The sequence below is a fragment of the Eptatretus burgeri genome, unplaced genomic scaffold (assembly GCF_056783735.1).
Source record: "Eptatretus burgeri isolate ZD-2024b unplaced genomic scaffold, Ebu_testis_v1 Ebu_testis_scaffold_3169, whole genome shotgun sequence".
NCBI lineage: Eukaryota > Metazoa > Chordata > Myxini > Myxiniformes > Myxinidae > Eptatretus > Eptatretus burgeri.
Window position 1 is genome coordinate 142,501 of NW_028225117.1, and position 22,242 is coordinate 164,742.

General features: G+C 49.5%; 8 non-coding genes across 8 annotated transcripts; all 8 read left to right on the plus strand.

Moving 5' to 3' along the window:
• The first annotated feature begins 1,930 nt into the window (after positions 1-1,930).
• Positions 1,931-2,003, plus strand: TRNAR-CCG (transfer RNA arginine (anticodon CCG)). The gene has a single exon. It is a non-coding gene; the product is annotated as a tRNA-Arg (tRNA).
• Positions 2,004-4,729: 2,726 nt separating this feature from the next.
• On the plus strand, positions 4,730-4,802 carry TRNAR-CCG (transfer RNA arginine (anticodon CCG)). The gene has a single exon. It is a non-coding gene; the product is annotated as a tRNA-Arg (tRNA).
• Positions 4,803-6,977: 2,175 nt separating this feature from the next.
• TRNAR-CCG (transfer RNA arginine (anticodon CCG)) lies at positions 6,978-7,050 on the plus strand. Its single transcript has one exon. It is a non-coding gene; the product is annotated as a tRNA-Arg (tRNA).
• A 2,195-nt stretch (positions 7,051-9,245) lies between these two features.
• TRNAR-CCG (transfer RNA arginine (anticodon CCG)) lies at positions 9,246-9,318 on the plus strand. Its single transcript has one exon. It is a non-coding gene; the product is annotated as a tRNA-Arg (tRNA).
• Positions 9,319-11,478: 2,160 nt separating this feature from the next.
• On the plus strand, positions 11,479-11,551 carry TRNAR-CCG (transfer RNA arginine (anticodon CCG)). The gene has a single exon. It is a non-coding gene; the product is annotated as a tRNA-Arg (tRNA).
• A 2,148-nt stretch (positions 11,552-13,699) lies between these two features.
• On the plus strand, positions 13,700-13,772 carry TRNAR-CCG (transfer RNA arginine (anticodon CCG)). Its single transcript has one exon. It is a non-coding gene; the product is annotated as a tRNA-Arg (tRNA).
• Positions 13,773-15,963: 2,191 nt separating this feature from the next.
• On the plus strand, positions 15,964-16,036 carry TRNAR-CCG (transfer RNA arginine (anticodon CCG)). The gene has a single exon. It is a non-coding gene; the product is annotated as a tRNA-Arg (tRNA).
• A 2,218-nt stretch (positions 16,037-18,254) lies between these two features.
• On the plus strand, positions 18,255-18,327 carry TRNAR-CCU (transfer RNA arginine (anticodon CCU)). Its single transcript has one exon. It is a non-coding gene; the product is annotated as a tRNA-Arg (tRNA).
• Positions 18,328-22,242: the final 3,915 nt, after the last annotated feature.

Here is a 22,242-nt window from a genome sequence, read left to right on the forward strand (position 1 = left end):
AGAGAGAGAGAGAAGGAGAGAGAGAGAGAGAGAGAGAGAGAGAGAGAGAGAGAGAGAGAGAGAGAGAGAGAGAGAGAGAGAGAGAGAGAGAGAGAGAGAGAGAGAGAGAGAGAGAGAGAGAGAGAGAGAGAGAGAGAGAGAGAGAGAGAGAGAGAGAGAGAGAGAGAGAGAGAGAGAGAGAGAGAGAGAGAGAGAGAGAGAGAGAGAGAGAGAGAGAGAGAGAGAGAGAGAGAGAGAGAGAGAGAGAGAGAGAGAGAGAGAGAGAGAGAGAGAGAGAGAGAGAGAGAGAGAGAGAGAGAGAGAGAGAGAGAGAGAGAGAGAGAGAGAGAGAGAGAGAGAGAGAGAGAGAGAGAGAGAGAGAGAGAGAGAGAGAGAGAGAGAGAGAGAGAGAGAGAGAGAGAGAGAGAGAGAGAGAGACAGAGAGAGAGAGAGAGAGAGAGAGAGAGAGAGAGAGAGAGAGAGAGAGAGAGAGAGAGAGAGAGAGAGAGAGAGAGAGAGAGAGAGAGAGAGAGAGAGAGAGAGAGAGAGAGAGAGAGAGAGAGAGAGAGAGAGAGAGAGAGAGAGAGAGAGAGAGAGAGAGAGAGAGTCAGACCATGATCCAGAGTTCGACGAGGTCAGACAGAGTATAAAAACTGGATATTGGGAGAACTGTCCACCCAAGGCATATGTTGCCGTGCAAGATGACCAACGTTCAATTGGGAAATGCATTCTCTGGGGTAGTCGGATTGTGGAGCCACAGACATTGAGACCAAGACAGGTGATGTGAGCACATAAAATTCATTTGGGGATTGTTCGAACCAAACAAAACCTGAGGACAAAAGTGTGGTGGCCGGGAATGGACAGAGACTTGGAGAAATGTGTCAAACTTGTTCGTCGGCCGAATCCAGAAGAGCCTGTCCGAAGTACGTTACTTCCGGTGGGACCATTGGGAAGATGTAGCTGTATATATTTTGGATCCAGTACCGTCTGGAGAGTCGGTAATGGTTGTGATTGACAACTACAGTCACTACGCCCAGAATGTAATCATGAGGTCCACCACAGCAGCAGATAGCAGCATCATCAGAGATTTTCACAAGTCACCAGACACCATCCACTCGGTATTCAGACTGTCGGCCACAAACCATTGCTCTGACAGTTATGGATTTCATGGAAGCCGTGGACATCTATCACCATCACGTGTCTCCGAAGTGGCCACAGGCAAATTATGAAGTCAAACGTCAGGACCAGTGTCTGGAGAAGCGTATGAAGATTGCACAAGCTGGAGGGAGGGACCTCATATGTTGCGGCATGCAGGGCATCACCTCACTCCACCACATGGTAAAGACCAGCACAGCTGTTGTTCAGAAGGAAAATCCACACCAAGATGCCTGAGCTGAAGGATGTCTTGGCTGACCAGGAGGTTCGTGACCATGATGTTCGATGTCAGAATGTTCCTGCGATGGGGAATTCTGGGATAAGCAGTGTTCCAGAGAGAGATCAACCGGTGATGGAGCAACAGATGGGAACACGAGGAGATGGGGGCACAGAGGGGGTACAGAGAGATGAGGCAGCTGAATTACCCATCCAAATTCCACATGTGGACATGGCTTGTAAACCTTCAGAACCAGCAGGTATCGCCAGATGGACGTGCAACAACGTGGTGATGTCAGCACACGTTCCAGGATTGAGAGGGGCACACCACACACAGAAGGGGAGTTCAGATTCACACCTTTTTGAAGCAGTGTGTCGAGCATCGACGTCATTCGGATCCATTTGTCGGTGACGAGTCAAAGTTCAGAATCAGACACTCCCTCCACCTTTGCAGGTGCGAAGTGCACCTGTTCCTGGCAGTCACCTGTCATATGAGGAAGATTTGAAGCAGGAATGGAGCGATTCCCTTCATCCTGAGGTTCTCCTTCATGAAGAGGAAAATTGAACGAAATTTCTGTCAGGCTCAGTGGCCTAAAGGAGAAGGCATCAGCCTCCGAAGCTGGGGATTGTGGGTTCGAGTCCCACCTGAGTCGGTTGGAATTAAATTTTTCCATTTTATGGTTCATAATTTAATTTTGAAGTGTGCATGATCATGGCAATCTGAGCCTGGTGTGGCTCAGAGAGACGGCGAGGCAAGAGAGGCGCGGAGTCCAGACAGCAGGAGGCGGGTCGTGGCGATGTCGAGCAGAGCAAGGTGAGGGCGAGGCCAGAGAGAGGCGGAAGGACCGCTCCAACCTTTATCGGACCTGCCGGCGGGGGGCCACCCCAAAGCGATCCGTCATCACCCGAATCGGGCGCTCCGATTGGCCCCGACCGCTCACGTGGTCCACTAACATTGGCCGGAAACCACACCACTTCGTTTCCGGCATGGTCATCTCAGACAGCGGAAATATTCTGCTCCGACCCCACGACATGACATGAATCGCCCACACCGAAATTGGCACACGAAATCGTCCCGCAAATACCCCCATGCCGTGCCCTGGTGACCGGCCGAGGGTCCCGCATGCCCGCTCGTGCGTCCGATCAACGTGCCCGCTCCGCGCCAACGTGGCCCACAGACTTCATCAATACAGGTACAAGCTGGTCCACATTGCTGGAAAGAAAAATGTTGTGGATGCTCTATCAAGATGGTTCGAGGTGGAATGGAGAAGGAAGCAGAATTGTTTGTACGATTTGTGGCAGAACATTCAACCCCTCAAGCGATGACAACCCAAAAGAGAGAGAGAGGGAGAGAGAGAGAGAGAGAGAGAGAGAGAGAGAGAGAGAGAGAGAGAGAGAGAGAGAGAGAGAGAGAGAGAGAGAGAGAGAGAGAGAGAGAGAGAGAGAGAGAGAGAGAGAGAGAGAGAGAGAGAGAGAGAGAGAGAGAGAGAGAGAGAGAGAGAGAGAGAGAGAGAGAGAGAGAGAGAGAGAGAGAGAGAGAGAGAGAGAGAGAGAGAGAGAGAGAGAGAGAGAGAGAGAGAGAGAGAGAGAGAGAGAGAGAGAGAGAGAGAGAGAGAGAGAGAGAGAGAGAGAGAGAGAGAGAGAGAGAGAGAGAGAGAGAGAGAGAGAGAGAGAGAGAGAGAGAGAGAGAGAGAGAGAGAGAGAGAGAGAGAGAGAGAGAGAGAGAGAGAGAGAGAGAGAGAGAGAGAGAGAGAGAGAGAGAGAGAGAGAGAGAGAGAGAGAGAGAGAGAGAGAGAGAGAGAGAGAGAGAGAGAGAGAGAGAGAGAGAGAGAGAGAGAGAGAGAGAGAGAGAGAGAGAGAGAGAGAGAGAGAGAGAGAGAGAGAGAGAGAGAGAGAGAGAGAGAGAGAGAGAGAGAGAGAGAGAGAGAGAGAGAGAGAGAGAGAGAGAAAGAGAGAAAGAGAGAGAGAGAGAGAGAGAGAGAGAGAGAGAGAGAGAGAGAGAGAGAGAGAGAGAGAGAGAGAGAGAGAGAGAGAGTCAGACCATGATCCAGAGTTCGACGAGGTCAGACAGAGTATAAAAACTGGATATTGGGAGAACTGTCCACCCAAGGCATATGTTGCCGTGCAAGATGACCAACGTTCAATTGGGAAATGCATTCTCTGGGGTCGTCGGATTGTGGAGCCACAGACATTGAGACCAAGACAGGTGATGTGAGCACATAAAATTCATTTGGGGATTGTTCGAACCAAACAAAACCTGAGGACAAAAGTGTGGTGGCCGGGAATGGACAGAGACTTGGAGAAATGTGTCAAACTTGTTCGTCGGCCGAATCCAGAAGAGCCTGTCCGAAGTACGTTACTTCCGGTGGGACCATTGGGAAGATGTAGCTGTATATATTTTGGATCCAGTACCGTCTGGAGAGTCGGTAATGGTTGTGATTGACAACTACAGTCGCTACGCCCAGAATGTAATCATGAGGTCCACCACAGCAGCAGATAGCAGCATCATCAGAGATTTTCACAAGTCACCAGACACCATCCACTCGGTATTCAGACTGTCGGCCACAAACCATTGCTCTGACAGTTATGGATTTCATGGAAGCGGTGGACATCTATCATCATCACGTGTCTCCGAAGTGGCCACAGGCAAATTATGAAGTCAAACGTCAGGACCAGTGTCTGGAGAAGCGTATGAAGATTGCACAAGCTGGAGGGAGGGACCTCATATGTTGCGGCATGCAGGGCATCACCTCACTCCACCACATGGTAAAGACCAGCACAGCTGTTGTTCAGAAGGAAAATCCACACCAAGATGCCTGAGCTGAAGGATGTCTTGGCTGACCAGGAGGTTCGTGACCATGATGGTCGATGTCAGAATGTTCCTGCGATGGGGAATTCTGGGATAAGCAGTGTTCCAGAGAGAGATCAACCGGTGATGGAGCAACAGATGGGAACACGAGGAGATGGGGGCACAGAGGGGGTACAGAGAGATGAGGCAGCTGAATTACCCATCCAAATTCCACATGTGGACATGGCTTGTAAACCTTCAGAACCAGCAGGTATCGCCAGATGGACATGCAACAACGTGGTGATGTCAGCACACGTTCCAGGATTGAGAGGGGCACACCACACACAGAAGGGGAGTTCAGATTCACACCTTTTTGAAGCAGTGTGTCGAGCATCGACGTCATTCGGATCCATTTGTCGGTGACGAGTCAAAGTTCAGAATCAGACACTCCCTCCACCTTTGCAGGTGCGAAGTGCACCTGTTCCTGGCAGTTACCTGTCATTTGAGGAAGATTTGAAGCAGGAATGGAGCGATTCCCTTCATCCTGAGGTTCTCCTTCATGAAGAGGAAAATGGAACGAAATTTCTGTCAGGCTCAGTGGCCTAAAGGAGAAGGCATCAGCCTCCGAAGCTGGGGATTGTGGGTTCGAGTCCCACCTGAGTCGGTTGGAATTAAATTTTTTCCATTTTATGGTTCATAATTTAATTTTGAAGTGTTCATGATCATGGCAATCTGAGCCTGGTGTGGCTCAGAGAGACGGCGAGGCGAGAGAGGCGCGGAGTCCAGACAGCAGGAGGCGGGTCGTGGCGATGTCGAGCAGAGCAAGGTGAGGGCGAGGCCAGAGAGAGGCGGAAGGACCGCTCCAACCTTTATCGGACCTGCCGGCGGGGGGCCACCCCAAAGCGATCCGTCATCACCCGAATCGGGCGCTCCGATTGGCCCCGACCGCTCACGTGGTCCACTAACATTGGCCGGAAACCGCACCACTTCGTTTCCGGCATGGTCATCTCAGACAGCGGAAATATTCTGCTCCGACCCCACGACATGACATGAATCGCCCACACCGAAATTGGCACACGAAATCGTCCCGCAAAAACCCCCATGCCGTGCCCTGGTGACCGGCCGAGGGTCCCGCATGCCCGCTCGTGCGTCCGATCAATGCGCCTGCTCCGCGCACGCCAACGTGGCCCACAGACTTCATCAATACAGGTACAAGCTGGTCCACATTGCTGGAAAGAAAAATGTTGTGGATGCTCTATCAAGATGGTTCGAGGTGGAATGGAGAAGGAAGCAGAATTGTTTGTACGATTTGTGGCAGAACATTCAACCCCTCAAGCGATGACAACCCAAAATAGAGAGAGAGAGAGAGAGAGAGAGAGAGAGAGAGAGAGAGAGAGAGAGAGAGAGAGAGAGAGAGAGAGAGAGAGAGAGAGAGAGAGAGAGAGAGAGAGAGAGAGAGAGAGAGAGAGAGAGAGAGAGAGAGAGAGAGAGAGAGTCAGACAATGATCCAGAGTTCGACGAGGTCAGACAGAGTATAAAAACTGGATATTGGGAGAACTGTCCACCCAAGGCATATGTTGCCGTGCAAGATGACCAACGTTCAATTGGGAAATGCATTCTCTGGGGTAGTCGGATTGTGGAGCCACAGACATTGAGACCAAGACAGGTGATGTGAGCACATAAAATTCATTTGGGGATTGTTCGAACCAAACAAAACCTGAGGACAAAAGTGTGGTGGCCGGGAATGGACAGAGACTTGGAGAAATGTGTCAAACTTGTTCGTCGGCCTAATCCAGAAGAGCCTGTCCGAAGTACGTTACTTCCGGTGGGACCATTGGGAAGATGTAGCTGTATATATTTTGGATCCAGTACCGTCTGGAGAGTCGGTTATGGTTGTGATTGACAACTACAGTCACTACGCCCAGAATGTAATCATGAGGTCCACCACAGCAGCAGATAGCAGCATCATCAGAGATTTTCACAAGTCACCAGACACCATCCACTCGGTATTCAGACTGTCGGCCACAAACCATTGCTCTGACAGTTATGGATTTCATGGAAGCGGTGGACATCTATCACCATCACGTGTCTCCGAAGTGGCCACAGGCAAATTATGAAGTCAAACGTCAGGACCAGTGTCTGGAGAAGCGTATGAAGATTGCACAAGCTGGAGGGAGGGACCTCATATGTTGCGGCATGCAGGGCATCACCTCACTCCACCACATGGTAAAGACCAGCACAGCTGTTGTTCAGAAGGAAAATCCACACCAAGATGCCTGAGCTGAAGGATGTCTTGGCTGACCAGGAGGTTCGTGACCATGATGGTCGATGTCAGAATGTTCCTGCGATGGGGAATTCTGGGATAAGCAGTGTTCCAGAGAGAGATCAACCGGTGATGGAGCAACAGATTTGAACACGAGGAGATGGGGGCACAGAGGGGGTACAGAGAGATGAGGCAGCTGAATTACCCATCCAAATTCCACATGTGGACATGGCTTGTAAACCTTCAGAACCAGCAGGTATCGCCAGATGGACGTGCAACAACGTGGTGATGTCAGCACACGTTCCAGGATTGAGAGGGGCACACCACACACAGAAGGGGAGTTCAGATTCACACCTTTTTGAAGCAGTGTGTCGAGCATCGACGTCATTCGGATCCATTTGTCGGTGACGAGTCAACGTTCAGAATCAGACACTCCCTCCACCTTTGCAGGTGCGAAGTGCACCTGTTCCTGGCAGTTACCTGTCATATGAGGAAGATTTGAAGCAGGAATGGAGCGATTCCCTTCATCCTGAGGTTCTCCTTCATGAAGAGGAAAATGGAACGAAATTTCTGTCAGGCTCAGTGGCCTAAAGGAGAAGGCATCAGCCTCCGAAGCTGGGGATTGTGGGTTCGAGTCCCACCTGAGTCGGTTGGAATTAAATTTTTCCATTTTATGGTTCATAATTTAATTTTGAAGTGTGCATGATCATGGCAATCTGAGCCTGGTGTGGCTCAGAGAGACGGCGAGGCGAGAGAGGCGCGGAGTCCAGACAGCAGGAGGCGGGTCGTGGCGATGTCGAGCAGAGCAAGGTGAGGGCGAGGCCAGAGAGAGGCGGAAGGACCGCTCCAACCTTTATCGGACCTGCCGGCGGGGGCCACCCCAAAGCGATCCGTCATCACCCGAATCGGGCGCTCCGATTGGCCCCGACCGCTCACGTGGTCCACTAACATTGGCCGGAAACCGCACCACTTCGTTTCCGGCATGGTCATCTCAGACAGCGGAAATATTCTGCTCCGACCCCACGACATGACATGAATCGCCCACACCGAAATTGGCACACGAAATCGTCACGCAAAAACCCCCATGCCGTGCCCTGGTGACCGGCCGAGGGTCCCGCATGCCCGCTCGTGCGTCCGATCAGCGCCGATCAACGTGCCCGCTCCGCGCCAACGTGGCCCACAGACTTCATCAATGCAGGTACAAGCTGGTCCACATTGCTGGAAAGAAAAATGTTGTGGATGCTCTATCAAGATGGTTCGAGGTGAAATGGAGAAGGAAGCAGAATTGTTTGTACGATTTGTGGCAGAACATTCAACCCCTCAAGCGATGACAACCCAAAAGAGAGAGAGAGAGAGAGGGAGAGAGAGAGAGAGAGAGAGAGAGAGAGAGAGAGAGAGAGAGAGAGAGAGAGAGAGAGAGAGAGAGAGAGAGAGAGAGAGAGAGAGAGAGAGAGAGAGAGAGAGAGAGAGAGAGAGAGAGAGAGAGAGAGAGAGAGAGAGTCAGACAATGATCCAGAGTTCGACGAGGTCAGACGGAGTATAAAAACTGGATATTGGGAGAACTGTCCACCCAAGGCATATGTTGCCGTGCAAGATGACCAACGTTCAATTGGGAAATGCATTCTCTGGGGTAGTCGGATTGTGGAGCCACAGACATTGAGACCAAGACAGGTGATGTGAGCACATAAAATTCATTTGGGGATTGTTCGAACCAAACAAAACCTGAGGACAAAAGTGTGGTGGCCGGGAATGGACAGAGACTTGGAGAAATGTGTCAAACTTGTTCGTCGGCCTAATCCAGAAGAGCCTGTCCGAAGTACGTTACTTCCGGTGGGACCATTGGGAAGATGTAGCTGTATATATTTTGGATCCAGTACCGTCTGGAGAGTCGGTTATGGTTGTGATTGACAACTACAGTCACTACGCCCAGAATGTAATCATGAGGTCCACCACAGCAGCAGATAGCAGCATCATCAGAGATTTTCACAAGTCACCAGACACCATCCACTCGGTATTCAGACTGTCGGCCACAAACCATTGCTCTGACAGTTATGGATATCATGGAAGCGGTGGACATCTATCATCATCACGTGTCTCCGAAGTGGCCACAGGCAAATTATGAAGTCAAACGTCAGGACCAGTGTCTGGAGAAGCGTATGAAGATTGCACAAGCTGGAGGGAGGGACCTCATATGTTGCGGCATGCAGGGCATCACCTCACTCCACCACATGGTAAAGACCAGCACAGCTGTTGTTCAGAAGGAAAATCCACACCAAGATGCCTGAGCTGAAGGATGTCTTGGCTGACCAGGAGGTTCGTGACCATGATGGTCGATGTCAGAATGTTCCTGCGATGGGGAATTCTGGGATAAGCAGTGTTCCAGAGAGAGATCAACCGGTGATGGAGCAACAGATGGGAACACGAGGAGATGGGGGCACAGAGGGGGTACAGAGAGATGAGGCAGCTGAATTACCCATCCAAATTCCACATGTGGACATGGCTTGTAAACCTTCAGAACCAGCAGGTATCGCCAGATGGACATGCAACAACGTGGTGATGTCAGCACACGTTCCAGGATTGAGAGGGGCACACCACACACAGAAGGGGAGTTCAGATTCACACCTTTTTGAAGCAGTGTGTCGAGCATCGACGTCATTCGGATCCATTTGTCGGTGACGAGTCAAAGTTCAGAATCAGACACTCCCTCCACCTTTGCAGGTGCGAAGTGCACCTGTTCCTGGCAGTTACCTGTCATTTGAGGAAGATTTGAAGCAGGAATGGAGCGATTCCCTTCATCCTGAGGTTCTCCTTCATGAAGAGGAAAATGGAACGAAATTTCTGTCAGGCTCAGTGGCCTAAAGGAGAAGGCATCAGCCTCCGAAGCTTGGGATTGTGGGTTCAAGTCCCACCTGAGTCGGTTGGAATTAAATTTTTCCATTTTATGGTTCATAATTTAATTTTGAAGTGTTCATGATCATGGCAATCTGAGCCTGGTGTGGCTCAGAGAGACGGCGAGGCGAGAGAGGCGCGGAGTCCAGACAGCAGGAGGCGGGTCGTGGCGATGTCGAGCAGAGCAAGGTGAGGGCGAGGCCAGAGAGAGGCGGAAGGACCGCTCCAACCTTTATCGGACCTGCCGGCGGGGGGCCACCCCAAAGCGATCCGTCATCACCCGAATCGGGCGCTCCGATTGGCCCCGACCGCTCACGTGGTCCACTAACATTGGCCGGAAACCGCACCACTTCGTTTCCGGCATGGTCATCTCAGACAGCGGAAATATTCTGCTCCGACCCCACGACATGACATGAATCGCCCACACCGAAATTGGCACACGAAATCGTCCCGCAAAAACCCCCATGCCGTGCCCTGGTGACCGGCCGAGGGTCCCGCATGCCCGCTCGTGCGTCCGATCAACGTGCCCGCTCCGCGCCAACGTGGCCCACAGACTTCATCAATACAGGTACAAGCTGGTCCACATTGCTGGAAAGAAAAATGTTGTGGATGCTCTATCAAGATGGTTCGAGGTGGAATGGAGAAGGAAGCAGAATTGTTTGTACGATTTGTGGCAGAACATTCAACCCCTCAAGCGATGACAACCCAAAATAGAGAGAGAGGGAGAGAGAGAGAGAGAGAGAGAGAGAGAGAGAGAGAGAGAGAGAGACAGAGACAGAGAGAGAGAGAGAGAGAGAGAGAGAGAGAGAGAGAGAGAGAGAGAGAGAGAGAGAGAGAGAGAGAGTCAGACAATGATCCAGAGTTCGACGAGGTCAGACAGAGTATAAAAACTGGATATTGGGAGAACTGTCCACCCAAGGCATATGTTGCCGTGCAAGATGACCAACGTTCAATTGGGAAATGCATTCTCTGGGGTAGTCGGATTGTGGAGCCACAGACATTGAGACCAAGACAGGTGATGTGAGCACATAAAATTCATTTGGGGATTGTTCGAACCAAACAAAACCTGAGGACAAAAGTGTGGTGGCCGGGAATGGACAGAGACTTGGAGAAATGTGTCAAACTTGTTCGTCGGCCTAATCCAGAAGAGCCTGTCCGAAGTACGTTACTTCCGGTGGGACCATTGGGAAGATGTAGCTGTATATATTTTGGATCCAGTACCGTCTGGAGAGTCGGTTATGGTTGTGATTGACAACTACAGTCACTACGCCCAGAATGTAATCATGAGGTCCACCACAGCAGCAGATAGCAGCATCATCAGAGATTTTCACAAGTCACCAGACACCATCCACTCGGTATTCAGACTGTCGGCCACAAACCATTGCTCTGACAGTTATGGATTTCATGGAAGCGGTGGACATCTATCACCATCACGTGTCTCCGAAGTGGCCACAGGCAAATTATGAAGTCAAACGTCAGGACCAGTGTCTGGAGAAGCGTATGAAGATTGCACAAGCTGGAGGGAGGGACCTCATATGTTGCGGCATGCAGGGCATCACCTCACTCCACCACATGGTAAAGACCAGCACAGCTGTTGTTCAGAAGGAAAATCCACACCAAGATGCCTGAGCTGAAGGATGTCTTGGCTGACCAGGAGGTTCGTGACCATGATGGTCGATGTCAGAATGTTCCTGCGATGGGGAATTCTGGGATAAGCAGTGTTCCAGAGAGAGATCAACCGGTGATGGAGCAACAGATTTGAACACGAGGAGATGGGGGCACAGAGGGGGTACAGAGAGATGAGGCAGCTGAATTACCCATCCAAATTCCACATGTGGACATGGCTTGTAAACCTTCAGAACCAGCAGGTATCGCCAGATGGACGTGCAACAACGTGGTGATGTCAGCACACGTTCCAGGATTGAGAGGGGCACACCACACACAGAAGGGGAGTTCAGATTCACACCTTTTTGAAGCAGTGTGTCGAGCATCGACGTCATTCGGATCCATTTGTCGGTGACGAGTCAACGTTCAGAATCAGACACTCCCTCCACCTTTGCAGGTGCGAAGTGCACCTGTTCCTGGCAGTTACCTGTCATATGAGGAAGATTTGAAGCAGGAATGGAGCGATTCCCTTCATCCTGAGGTTCTCCTTCATGAAGAGGAAAATGGAACGAAATTTCTGTCAGGCTCAGTGGCCTAAAGGAGAAGGCATCAGCCTCCGAAGCTGGGGATTGTGGGTTCGAGTCCCACCTGAGTCGGTTGGAATTAAATTTTTCCATTTTATGGTTCATAATTTAATTTTGAAGTGTGCATGATCATGGCAATCTGAGCCTGGTGTGGCTCAGAGAGACGGCGAGGCGAGAGAGGCGCGGAGTCCAGACAGCAGGAGGCGGGTCGTGGCGATGTCGAGCAGAGCAAGGTGAGGGCGAGGCCAGAGAGAGGCGGAAGGACCGCTCCAACCTTTATCGGACCTGCCGGCGGGGGGCCACCCCAAAGCGATCCGTCATCACCCGAATCGGGCGCTCCGATTGGCCCCGACCGCTCACGTGGTCCACTAACATTGGCCGGAAACCGCACCACTTCGTTTCCGGCATGGTCATCTCAGACAGCGGAAATATTCTGCTCCGACCCCACGACATGACATGAATCGCCCACACCGAAATTGGCACACGAAATCGTCACGCAAAAACCCCCATGCCGTGCCCTGGTGACCGGCCGAGGGTCCCGCATGCCCGCTCGTGCGTCCGATCAACGTGCCCGCTCCGCGCCAACGTGGCCCACAGACTTCATCAATGCAGGTACAAGCTGGTCCACATTGCTGGAAAGAAAAATGTTGTGGATGCTCTATCAAGATGGTTCGAGGTGAAATGGAGAAGGAAGCAGAATTGTTTGTACGATTTGTGGCAGAACATTCAACCCCTCAAGCGATGACAACCCAAAAGAGAGAGAGAGGGAGAGAGAGAGAGAGAGAGAGAGAGAGAGAGAGAGAGAGAGAGAGAGAGAGAGAGAGAGAGAGAGAGAGAGAGAGAGAGAGAGAGAGAGAGAGAGAGAGAGAGAGAGAGTCAGACAATGATCCAGAGTTCGACGAGGTCAGACGGAGTATAAAAACTGGATATTGGGAGAACTGTCCACCCAAGGCATATGTTGCCGTGCAAGATGACCAACGTTCAATTGGGAAATGCATTCTCTGGGGTAGTCGGATTGTGGAGCCACAGACATTGAGACCAAGACAGGTGATGTGAGCACATAAAATTCATTTGGGGATTGTTCGAACCAAACAAAACCTGAGGACAAAAGTGTGGTGGCCGGGAATGGACAGAGACTTGGAGAAATGTGTCAAACTTGTTCGTCGGCCTAATCCAGAAGAGCCTGTCCGAAGTACGTTACTTCCGGTGGGACCATTGGGAAGATGTAGCTGTATATATTTTGGATCCAGTACCGTCTGGAGAGTCGGTTATGGTTGTGATTGACAACTACAGTCACTACGCCCAGAATGTAATCATGAGGTCCACCACAGCAGCAGATAGCAGCATCATCAGAGATTTTCACAAGTCACCAGACACCATCCACTCGGTATTCAGACTGTCGGCCACAAACCATTGCTCTGACAGTTATGGATATCATGGAAGCGGTGGACATCTATCATCATCACGTGTCTCCGAAGTGGCCACAGGCAAATTATGAAGTCAAACGTCAGGACCAGTGTCTGGAGAAGCGTATGAAGATTGCACAAGCTGGAGGGAGGGACCTCATATGTTGCGGCATGCAGGGCATCACCTCACTCCACCACATGGTAAAGACCAGCACAGCTGTTGTTCAGAAGGAAAATCCACACCAAGATGCCTGACCTGAAGGATGTCTTGGCTGACCAGGAGGTTCGTGACCATGATGGTCGATGTCAGAATGTTCCTGCGATGGGGAATTCTGGGATAAGCAGTGTTCCAGAGAGAGATCAACCGGTGATGGAGCAACAGATGGGAACACGAGGAGATGGGGGCACAGAGGGGGTACAGAGAGATGAGGCAGCTGAATTACCCATCCAAATTCCACATGTGGACATGGCTTGTAAACCTTCAGAACCAGCAGGTATCGCCAGATGGACATGCAACAACGTGGTGATGTCAGCACACGTTCCAGGATTGAGAGGGGCACACCACACACAGAAGGGGAGTTCAGATTCACACCTTTTTGAAGCAGTGTGTCGAGCATCGACGTCATTCGGATCCATTTGTCGGTGACGAGTCAAAGTTCAGAATCAGACACTCCCTCCACCTTTGCAGGTGCGAAGTGCACCTGTTCCTGGCAGTTACCTGTCATTTGAGGAAGATTTGAAGCAGGAATGGAGCGATTCCCTTCATCCTGAGGTTCTCCTTCATGAAGAGGAAAATGGAACGAAATTTCTGTCAGGCTCAGTGGCCTAAAGGAGAAGGCATCAGCCTCCGAAGCTTGGGATTGTGGGTTCAAGTCCCACCTGAGTCGGTTGGAATTAAATTTTTTCCATTTTATGGTTCATAATTTAATTTTGAAGTGTTCATGATCATGGCAATCTGAGCCTGGTGTGGCTCAGAGAGACGGCGAGGCGAGAGAGGCGCGGAGTCCAGACAGCAGGAGGCGGGTCGTGGCGATGTCGAGCAGAGCAAGGTGAGGGCGAGGCCAGAGAGAGGCGGAAGGACCGCTCCAACCTTTATCGGACCTGCCGGCGGGGGGCCACCCCAAAGCGATCCGTCATCACCCGAATCGGGCGCTCCGATTGGCCCCGACCGCTCACGTGGTCCACTAACATTGGCCGGAAACCGCACCACTTCGTTTCCGGCATGGTCATCTCAGACAGCGGAAATATTCTGCTCCGACCCCACGACATGACATGAATCGCCCACACCGAAATTGGCACACGAAATCGTCCCGCAAAAACCCCCATGCCGTGCCCTGGTGACCGGCCGAGGGTCCCGCATGCCCGCTCGTGCGTCCGATCAGCGCCGATCAACGTGCCCGCTCCGCGCCAACGTGGCCCACAGACTTCATCAATACAGGTACAAGCTGGTCCACATTGCTGGAAAGAAAAATGTTGTGGATGCTCTATCAAGATGGTTCGAGGTGGAATGGAGAAGGAAGCAGAATTGTTTGTACGATTTGTGGCAGAACATTCAACCCCTCAAGCGATGACAACCCAAAATAGAGAGAGAGGGAGAGAGAGAGAGAGAGAGAGAGAGAGAGAGAGAGAGAGAGAGAGAGAGAGAGAGAGAGAGAGAGAGAGAGAGAGAGAGAGAGAGAGAGAGAGAGAGAGAGAGAGAGAGAGAGAGAGAGAGAGAGAGAGAGAGAGAGAGAGTCAGACAATGATCCAGAGTTCGACGAGGTCAGACAGAGTATAAAAACTGGATATTGGGAGAACTGTCCACCCAAGGCATATGTTGCCGTGCAAGATGACCAACGTTCAATTGGGAAATGCATTCTCTGGGGTAGTCGGATTGTGGAGCCACAGACATTGAGACCAAGACAGGTGATGTGAGCACATAAAATTCATTTGGGGATTGTTCGAACCAAACAAAACCTGAGGACAAAAGTGTGGTGGCCGGGAATGGACAGAGACTTGGAGAAATGTGTCAAACTTGTTCGTCGGCCTAATCCAGAAGAGCCTGTCCGAAGTACGTTACTTCCGGTGGGACCATTGGGAAGATGTAGCTGTATATATTTTGGATCCAGTACCGTCTGGAGAGTCGGTTATGGTTGTGATTGACAACTACAGTCACTACGCCCAGAATGTAATCATGAGGTCCACCACAGCAGCAGATAGCAGCATCATCAGAGATTTTCACAAGTCACCAGACACCATCCACTCGGTATTCAGACTGTCGGCCACAAACCATTGCTCTGACAGTTATGGATTTCATGGAAGCGGTGGACATCTATCACCATCACGTGTCTCCGAAGTGGCCACAGGCAAATTATGAAGTCAAACGTCAGGACCAGTGTCTGGAGAAGCGTATGAAGATTGCACAAGCTGGAGGGAGGGACCTCATATGTTGCGGCATGCAGGGCATCACCTCACTCCACCACATGGTAAAGACCAGCACAGCTGTTGTTCAGAAGGAAAATCCACACCAAGATGCCTGAGCTGAAGGATGTCTTGGCTGACCAGGAGGTTCGTGACCATGATGGTCGATGTCAGAATGTTCCTGCGATGGGGAATTCTGGGATAAGCAGTGTTCCAGAGAGAGATCAACCGGTGATGGAGCAACAGATTTGAACACGAGGAGATGGGGGCACAGAGGGGGTACAGAGAGATGAGGCAGCTGAATTACCCATCCAAATTCCACATGTGGACATGGCTTGTAAACCTTCAGAACCAGCAGGTATCGCCAGATGGACGTGCAACAACGTGGTGATGTCAGCACACGTTCCAGGATTGAGAGGGGCACACCACACACAGAAGGGGAGTTCAGATTCACACCTTTTTGAAGCAGTGTGTCGAGCATCGACGTCATTCGGATCCATTTGTCGGTGACGAGTCAACGTTCAGAATCAGACACTCCCTCCACCTTTGCAGGTGCGAAGTGCACCTGTTCCTGGCAGTTACCTGTCATATGAGGAAGATTTGAAGCAGGAATGGAGCGATTCCCTTCATCCTGAGGTTCTCCTTCATGAAGAGGAAAATGGAACGAAATTTCTGTCAGGCTCAGTGGCCTAAAGGAGAAGGCATCAGCCTCCGAAGCTGGGGATTGTGGGTTCGAGTCCCACCTGAGTCGGTTGGAATTAAATTTTTCCATTTTATGGTTCATAATTTAATTTTGAAGTGTGCATGATCATGGCAATCTGAGCCTGGTGTGGCTCAGAGAGACGGCGAGGCGAGAGAGGCGCAGAGTCCAGACAGCAGGAGGCGGGTCGTGGCGATGTCGAGCAGAGCAAGGTGAGGGCAGGCCAGAGAGAGGCGGAAGGACCGCTCCAACCTTTATCGGACCTGCCGGCGGTGGGCCACCCCAAAGCGATCCGTCATCACCCGAATCGGGCGCTCCGATTGGCCCCGACCGCTCACGTGGTCCACTAACATTGGCCGGAAACCGCACCACTTCGTTTCCGGCATGGTCATCTCAGACAGCGGAAATATTCTGCTCCGACCCCACGACATGACATGAATCGCCCACACCGAAATTGGCACACGAAATCGTCACGCAAAACCCCCATGCCGTGCCCTGGTGACCGGCCGAGGGTCCCGCATGCCCGCTCGTGCGTCCGATCAGCGCCGATCAACGTGCCCGCTCCGCGCCAACGTGGCCCACAGACTTCATCAATGCAGGTACAAGCTGGTCCACATTGCTGGAAAGAAAAATGTTGTGGATGCTCTATCAAGATGGTTCGAGGTGAAATGGAGAAGGAAGCAGAATTGTTTGTACGATTTGTGGCAGAACATTCAACCCCTCAAGCGATGACAACCCAAAAGAGAGAGAGAGGGAGAGAGAGAGAGAGAGAGAGAGAGAGAGAGAGAGAGAGAGAGAGAGAGAGAGAGAGAGAGAGAGAGAGAGAGAGAGAGAGAGAGAGAGAGAGAGAGAGAGAGAGAGAGAGAGAGAGAGAGAGAGAGAGAGAGAGAGAGAGAGAGAGAGAGAGAGAGAGAGAGAGAGAGTCAGACAATGATCCAGAGTTCGACGAGGTCAGACAGAGTATTAAAACTGGATATTGGGAGAACTGTCCACCCAAGGCATATGTTGCCGTGCAAGATGACCAACGTTCAATTGGGAAATGCATTCTCTGCGGTCGTCGGATTGTGGAGCCACAGACATTGAGACCAAGACAGGTGATGTGAGCACATAAAATTCATTTGGGGATTGTTCGAACCAAACAAAACCTGAGGACAAAAGTGTGGTGGCCGGGAATGGACAGAGACTTGGAGAAATGTGTCAAACTTGTTCGTCGGCCGAATCCAGAAGAGCCTGTCCGAAGTACGTTACTTCCGGTGGGACCATTGGGAAGATGTAGCTGTATATATTTTGGATCCAGTACCGTCTGGAGAGTCGGTAATGGTTGTGATTGACAACTACAGTCACTACGCCCAGAATGTAATCATGAGGTCCACCACAGCAGCAGATAGCAGCATCATCAGAGATTTTCACAAGTCACCAGACACCATCCACTCGGTATTCAGACTGTCGGCCACAAACCATTGCTCTGACAGTTATGGATTTCATGGAAGCCGTGGACATCTATCACCATCACGTGTCTCCGAAGTGGCCACAGGCAAATTATGAAGTCAAACGTCAGGACCAGTGTCTGGAGAAGCGTATGAAGATTGCACAAGCTGGAGGGAGGGACCTCATATGTTGCGGCATGCAGGGCATCACCTCACTCCACCACATGGTAAAGACCAGCACAGCTGTTGTTCAGAAGGAAAATCCACACCAAGATGCCTGAGCTGAAGGATGTCTTGGCTGACCAGGAGGTTCGTGACCATGATGGTCGATGTCAGAATGTTCCTGCAATGGGGAATTCTGGGATAAGCAGTGTTCCAGAGAGAGATCAACCGGTGATGGAGCAACAGATGGGAACACGAGGAGATGGGGGCACAGAGGGGGTACAGAGAGATGAGGCAGCTGAATTACCCATCCAAATTCCACATGTGGACATGGCTTGTAAACCTTCAGAACCAGCAGGTATCGCCAGATGGACGTGCAACAACGTGGTGATGTCAGCACACGTTCCAGGATTGAGAGGGGCACACCACACACAGAAGGGGAGTTCAGATTCACACCTTTTTGAAGCAGTGTGTCGAGCATCGACGTCATTCGGATCAATTTGTCGGTGACGAGTCAAAGTTCACAGTCAGATATTCCCTCCACCTTTGCAGGTGCGAAGTGCACCTGTTCCTGGCAGTCACTTGTAAAAACAGGAAGACAGAAAGCAGGACTGGAGCGATTATCTTCATCCTGAGGTTCTCCTTCATGAAGAGGAAAATGGAGGGAAATTGCCATGTCAGACTCAGTGGTCTAAAGGATAAGGCATCAGCCTCCTAAGCTGAGGGTTGTGGGTTCGAGCCCCACCTGAGTCAGTTGGCATTACCTTTTTACATATCTATATATTAATACTGAAGCACCAATTTTGTGCTCCTCCTTGCGGTCGCGTCACGTTTTTTCGGTTCTGTGACCTGGTCTGAAAGAAACTTCGTTCCTGCAAGAGTGCATCGCACATCGTGGCAAGAGTCAACCTTCAACTCTGAAGCAGAATAAACACTTTTCGTTTTGCATTCGTTTTCATGGCGATGTGTGACGTCACCGCTGAGAGGCGTAAGGACGTCATGACATCATGGGTCATTCGCTGACGTCATTACGTCTGTCGTCCACAGACCATCACCGCTGAGAGGTGTAATTCCACTCCTCGAAAATAGCGTCTGCAATGTAAAACCCTCTTCTGCACATGCTGACTCCCTCAGAATGTGAATTTGACACATAAAATGTCACAAGAAACATTGTGTCTATATATTAATACTGAAGGACCAATTTTGTGCTTGTCTGAGCGGTGGCGTCACGTTTTTCTCGGTCACGTTTTTTTGGTCACGGTCACGTCACGTTTTTCTCGGAGAGAGTCAGACCATGATCCAGAGTTAGTTGAGGTCAGACAGAGTATGAAAATTGGATATTGGGAGAACTGTACACCCAAGGCATGTGTGGCCGTGCAAGACGACCAACGTTCAATTGTGAAATGCATTCTCAGGGGTACTGGGATTGTGGTGCCACCTACGTTGAGACCAAGACTGGTGATGTCAGCACATAAAATTCATTTCGGGATTGTTTGTTCCAAACAGAACCTGAGGCCAAAATTGTGGTGGCCCAGAATGGAGAGAGAGAGAGACGTGGAGAAATATGTCAAATCCTGCCATGGATGTTAACTTGTTCGTCGACCGACTCCACAACAGCCTGTCCGAAGGACATTTAGTGAGGGGAAGAAGGGAAAACATCGTTACTCACTGGACAAAAGTGCCAAAAAGTTTTTGTGGTTATCTATGGACTTACTTAATAAAAAAAATCCCATGCTCCAAAAAATCTGACCATATTTTTATGTGATTAGGGTCAAAATCCAAGATGGCAGCCAAAAAATTTTAAAAATCGATGAATAATTATAACTTCGGTAATATTGCTCGTAAAAATATGTGTAAACTATCTATTTGTAGGTATTGATGCCCAGCGACTCGATTGAAACCATCAGATTTGGGATTAGATCATCAGGAACTCAGATAATGGTCACATGTAGAGAAAATATGGGTCACTCGATACGAACATTGACGTTTCGCGAGACAGATTTGTTTCTGAGACATACTTTGCTGGATACATATTTTAATAAAAACTGAACCATTATATCATGTACATGTGTATATGATGTACACTAATGAACAGAAGCAAGTTAGTTATTTTCGCAATTTCAGCCACACATGTCAGTTCAGTTCAGCCCAGATTTGATACATTTGCAGATGCGACAACCACACTCGGATTTACAGCCACATTTGATAAGTTCAGTGCAAGCTTTTGCAGCTTCTGGTATTGTCATCCAAATTGGTTCCCATTGGTCAGCCTGTAGACTCCATCCAAACGCTTCAGGCGACGGTATGATAACGTGGGCCTGCCGACTTGCTGACCAAATTCCAGCCTGAAGGATAACTCTCTTGACATGTTGTACCAGTGCATCCTGCAACAAAGTAGTATGTACATTGATATAAGACAAACTGATTGGGTATACACTAAATTTCAATCTTGCTATTTAATTCAACCATTCTGCTTGATACCCTTCATACTAAGTACCTTAGTTGGTGGAATATTTTCAAGAGGTCTGCTTTTCTTGGAGAACAACTCCCGCCTCGCATCGTTTATGTCGGCGTCATTGCTTGTTTTCTCTCAACATTTCCTTTCTTCTTGCAGTTGTGAACCAAGAGCTGTGTGAGTGTCAGGAATGCTTGGGAGTCATTTACTGAACCTGCTAAATTTGGGCCATTGATGAGCATGGACATTAACAATCTTGTACTGGGCGTAATCATCTGCTGACATCCAGGGTTGAATTCGCCACTGAATGCTCTCATTTCTTTCAGGATTTCCTCCCTGCATATCTTGGCAACTCTGGCAAACAACCGAGCTTCTTCGTCATAATCATGGAAAAAGAAAGTGTCTTTGAGTCGTTGCTGAATGCCTGCTGGGAATGCCAGGATTATGTTTTCTTTCCATCAGATTGCTCACCTTGTCCGAGCTGGAAGAAGTGATTAAGGAGTTTTTCTTTTAACCGGGTTTTATTGATAGTGTCATCAATGCCAAAGTCCCCAAGTCTTTTCTCAAACATGTTGTGTATGTTTGACAGATTGAAGAGGTCCGTCCCCTCCTCGGCAGATTCCTCCATGTCCGTTACAAGTTCAACAAATACTCTTGAATTGATCATTTTGGCTCGTTGATTCAGCTCACGTTGGTCGGCCCTTGTTGGACTATTCTGTCGCCTGTAACCACGATAATCATTTCGGTACTTTGTCAGACATTCTATATGGTACTTGAGTTCATTTGAGACCAGATCCCCACATAGTATTTTTGCAAGTACTTTGCCGTCTTGCATTTCGTTAGCCATTAACTTTAAATTGTTCTCTGCACATTTCGTTGCATATTCATGCAGGTTTCTGGGGCCACTCTCATCACAGAATAAACAAGTGTTCTTGCTTGATCCCGTTGACTGTCGCTTTGATCGCTGGGATGCGCTGGTACCTGGAGCTTTTTCATCGTCTTGTTGACGTTTTTTATTCCGCTCTCGTTCAAGTTTACTTTTATTAAACTTTTGGTGGCATGCCCGATGACAAGAAGCGTTGTTTTCTGCAAAACATTCTGGGGTGCCATGTTCGCCAAAATCAACATCTACCGGCAATGCACCGATCTCTTCGAACTCTCTGACATTGTCAAGAAAGTCCTAATAGACGTCGTCAGCATTGCAGTTCTGTCTTTTCTTTGGACACGAAAGAGGTGAAGTGTATCTACTGTTCTGGCAAATGACACAAATTGTCCAGTCCATAGTGTGATGTTTCACTGAACAGTAGATTCAGGGCTGTTTACAACCTGAAACAAAGAAAATAAACATTATCCAACCGCCACATAATATACAATTACTTCCAGATGAATCTTCTATTGAGGGCATTAGACAAAGTGAAATATGCATCATCAAATTATATCAATTTGCCTACAAATAAACACATGATAAAGGAAAGATGATAGTCAACATGTACACAACTTATTTGAGTGTAACAAAAAAGTCATTAAAACATGAAGCGCGAACCGTCAATTTTCATATCGAGCAACCCATATTTTTTCTACATGTGACCATTATCTTCGTTCCTGATGATCTAATCACAAATATGATGGTTCCAATCGACTCCCTGGGCATCATGACCGACAAATAGATACTTTACACATATTTTTACGACCAATATTAGCGGTTATAATTATTTATCGATATTTTATTAATTTTCGGCTGCCATCTTGGATTTTGACCCATAATTACATGAAAATATGGTCCGATATTTTGGAGCATGGGATTTTTTTATTGAGTATGTCTATAGGTAGCCACAAAAAAATTTTGGCACTTTTGTCCAGCGTGTAACGATATTGCCCACAATGGAGCTAATTCCCCTCACTATTTGCTTCCTGTGGGACCATTGGGGAGATGTAGCTGTCGATCTTTTGGGTGCACTACTGTTTGGAGAGTCGGTCATGGTGATTGACTCCCACAGTCGCGATGCCAAGTATGTAATCATGAGGTCCACTCCAACAGATAAACTCTTGGCACCATCAACAGAGATTTTCAAAAGTCACGGTACACCGGCCACTCTCTATTCAGACTGTCGGCCACATACCATTGCTCAGACCTTTACGGATTTCAAGCAAGCTGTGGGCATCTATCACCATCACGTGACTCCAAAGTGGCCACAGGCAAATGGTGAAGTCAA